The sequence below is a fragment of the Pollicipes pollicipes genome, unplaced genomic scaffold (assembly GCF_011947565.3).
Source record: "Pollicipes pollicipes isolate AB1234 unplaced genomic scaffold, Ppol_2.1 Scaffold_3447;HRSCAF=4054_pilon_pilon_pilon, whole genome shotgun sequence".
Classification (NCBI taxonomy): domain Eukaryota; kingdom Metazoa; phylum Arthropoda; class Thecostraca; order Pollicipedomorpha; family Pollicipedidae; genus Pollicipes; species Pollicipes pollicipes.
This window is the reverse complement of record NW_023596297.1, coordinates 10496337-10500312: the sequence shown is the minus strand read 5'-3', so window position 1 is coordinate 10500312 and position 3976 is coordinate 10496337.

Genomic DNA, 3976 nt, shown 5'->3' with positions numbered 1-3976 from the left:
TCAGGGTTTTTTTTGGTAGTTTTCGAAGTGCGTTGAACTCTCAGATCTGGTAGCAAAATGCACTCGTGTAAAATGTGCCACTGCTCAACGGGATCTGCTGCCTGCGGGACGCGCAAATGCGTTCGTTTTACACAGTAAACGCAAAGATTGTAAAGTTCCAAAAATGACAAAATGGCCGGCGAAAATCAGGTTTTTAGTTTGACAACAAAGGGTTACAGCGATACGAAATCAGCACATTTTCGACTTGGCAAAGAACGGGAAATGACACCCACGACAATATGGGTCAATGCGTGCGGTGGTGCACGTAAGGTCGTGCTAAATCCCCAGATTTCGGGGTGTTAGGGCCAGAATTGATCTCAGATCTCAACAGTCCGTCTGTGTGACGCTACGAACTCCACGCAGTAGGTGTATGCACTGTCTACAGATGGCCTCGCAGCCCAAAACTATCTGGCAGTCGGTGACGCCAGTAATCGATCGGTAAGCCAGCGATGCTCTTTTTTGAAACTGATCTCGAATGCAGCACGCTGTCGCATAAACAGAGTAGAGATCAAGTACGGTAAATACGCTCTTATGTGCCAGGGCTGCCCATCCTACACTCACAGTGTGCCCGGCATATCCGTCTGCCGGTTGATTGCCAGCTCTTTCTCCGGACAAAAAGAAAGACACTTCCAGCACATTCACTTTCACTTTTTGTTTGCACTTAGCCAGTATAGTGGTATTTTCCACCAATTCGGACCAAAGTAGTGTCCTTCCATGACCTGGTGTCACATACCGCTTTGGCGCACCGTCCTGGAAGTACATCGTCATCTCTTGAGTACGGTCGTGGTACGGCCGACATACATATGTGGTACATACATACGACATACGAGTGTGGTCGACGCGCGCAATTGTCAATGGGCCGTTAGAACCCGCAGATAACGTTGGTCATTTTCAGTGGTGAGCCATTCGTGGATATGTTGCTCTGCATACTAAGGTTTCATATGCTAGGACTTTTTGTAAGTTGTCAGCTTGCTGTTGTCTGCGCGAAGCGGGAAGCGGCGTGATGTTGCTGGGAAGTAGTTTATGGACATCATAACGCGAGTAGCTTTTTCCTCATCCCTGTATGTAGCTGACATATTGTTTTGGTAATGCGGTTTTTAATGTCAGTTCTTGCCAGTTACACAAGTTAGACTAGTTGTTCTTGACCAGGATGTGTCTAATACCGTCGAACTATCGGTCATGAACGGTCATGCCGCGCAGTGTCTGAATGCCTGTTGTGTGTATGATCGGATCACGCTTTGTTATATTGATCTGGACACTCACTACGACCACTGAGGCAATTTTTATTTCCTGTGAGTTTTCGAAATGTTGAAGTTACATATTTTCTGCATGACGCATCAACAGCTACGTCTAAAAACGGAATTGTGTGGCCAAACGATGGCTCTGCTGTGTATTTTAGAGCTGAGGTTTCTTCAAGGATTGAACATTGGCAGAGAAGCTGCTGCTCGCTGGGAATATACTGACGAACACGTCGTCAATATATCGACAGTATGTGCACGGTTTCGTTTCCGTACCGCCGATAGCTCGTCACTTGATGTGCGCCATAATGAGCTCTTAAAAGGGCGTGTCTTTAGTGCAGATGTGCAAACATTTTTTGGTCCTCCAGAAAAGAACTCCAGGTAAGTACACCGCTGAAATGGACACGTGTGAGTAAACGTACTAAGGCATTATTTTAACGCTTTCGGAAATCGGTGCGTTCATGAATAGTGATGAGGCGTGAAGGTATATTGATATACCCTTCTGCAAACTGGAGCGCCCGAAATCCGGGAGGAATCTGGTTTTGTGGATAGGTTACGCCAGCCTTACCGGTTCAGCCTCCCCCCAACCGACTGCAGAAAGTGATACCCCTGCCTTTCGTATGACATATTTTCCAAACAAAAGCGACATTCGTGGGTGCGAGTGCTAAGAAGCATTCACGCACCCCAACACATGACCCTTTTCATTCATTTTGACGCTCGGACGATACCGAGGTTGGGACGCTTGTCAAGTGACTGTAACGCGGCTCTTAAGTATTGATAATCACTCAGATTTATTCACAAATCGATATCAGGGGCTATCAGGCGCGTTTAATTCACCAAGCACAGTATCATCTCTATTTAACACGCGTATCATGATGCACCCATATATATATATATATATATATATATATATATATATATATATATATATATATATAATCACGAGGGTATTCGTAGGGTTTCGCGTAACGTTGATATGTGTTGGTTGTGGTAGCACATATACAGATACTTGACTAATATGAGCGTTAAGAAACAAGGTCATGTTGCTCCTACACTTTGACAATGTAGCGCCGGCAACGACCCTCGGCCGCCGGTTCCGTTCGACCCTCGTCGTTATCGCCATCGTATACTACATGTTCAGCGTCAGACCCTCGTGGGGTGCGCATGCACCGGCTTTAGCAGGCCTCAGGGCAGCTTGGGTGCACGCAGTTGCGTTGGATCAGTTGACTAGTAGGCTGCACGAGTGCAGTTATCGTGTGGGGCAATACAGATCAGGGTAATGGACCATAACATCTATAGTGCCGGGCCAGCTGGTCACAAAATATGGCTCAAAGTGTTTTTGGAGCTTGCGTCCATTGGATTTGGATTTGCCCTCCGTGCTGTTGCACAAGGAAATTACGCAAAATACCTCCTCATTCCTTGGTACAGCCATTGGTGTCCACAGGCTGCTGCAAATTGTGTGGTGGTGGCCAAACATGTCCACGATTGTGTGGTGACGTTGAGCAGAATAAAAAACTCGACCGTCATCGTGACATCGCAAACAAAGGCGTCCATCGCGCTTGATGAAGCTCTGGTTATCAGCGATTTTGTCTGGCATTATACCCATTTTCAGCAGGATGCCACTTAGGGGATGTACTTGGATGAATTCCAGTACACGGTTAGCACACTCATAGCCTTGGTGAAAATGGAATGACGCAACACAAAACTATTGCATGCTATGGGATTGTAACAAATACAATGCAGTAATTTTGCACGTGTTTATCAAATATTTGGCCAGATACGAATGAATTATTATCCCTATCCTCCCTTCTCCCTAAGGATGTCACTAGGTCCTAGCTGTCGGGTAAAACTAGGTCAAACAAGGTCAAACCGAAGATCAGTGCCTGAAATGCTCTCAGATCTCTTCCCGCTGGGAGGAGATCTAATGCGTCTTGTTGCATCAAGTTACATAACGTCGTCCAACGCTCCGTTATCGTGTCATGTCAAACGATTCCCTAGCGAATGCGTTTGCTGACAGTAATGGCCAGGCTTGGCCCTGCCGTAGGTCAGCGACCTTTCGAGGCATGTCTAATGTTTATATGAAAAGATCGGCTAGTCAGTTGCTGACAGGCAAGCAAAGTCTGGCGCGACTATGCCAATCACCGTTACGAAATTATTCTGTAAAGCCCCCGGGTGGTGGGGGCAAATTGACCCCTAACCGAACGCGTGTTTACGTCGCTCATCGTCTTCACACATATTTTGAAACATGCGCTGGGTGAGTTTTCTTTACATGTCATGTCAAAACAGCATGTGACGGTATTTGGGGGTGATGAAACCAGCCGCCGTCCGAAAGAGCCTGAGGCGGAGCCATCAACAACGCGTTAGAGTCCCATGCCATTTGGTAGGCAGATGTCCCATGTAGGTGGCGTGCGAATGCCAAAATGAGTGAAAAGTGCCCTGTTCTCAACCATGGGTAGCCCATTTAGGCATACATACACTCGGATATTATTGCTGTTCAGGGAGACCAACGTGTGAAAGGTGTTGTTTGCTGTACGGCCTGCGATATGGATAACTTCTGCACGTACATTAGCGTTTGCGAGCATATGCGTTTACGGCCATCGATGACATTAACTGCCGTACGTGCATTAGCAGCTACACACATGAGATGTTTGCAAAAGTGTCGCAATGAGATATTAGATGGAAAACAATGTGATGTCCGT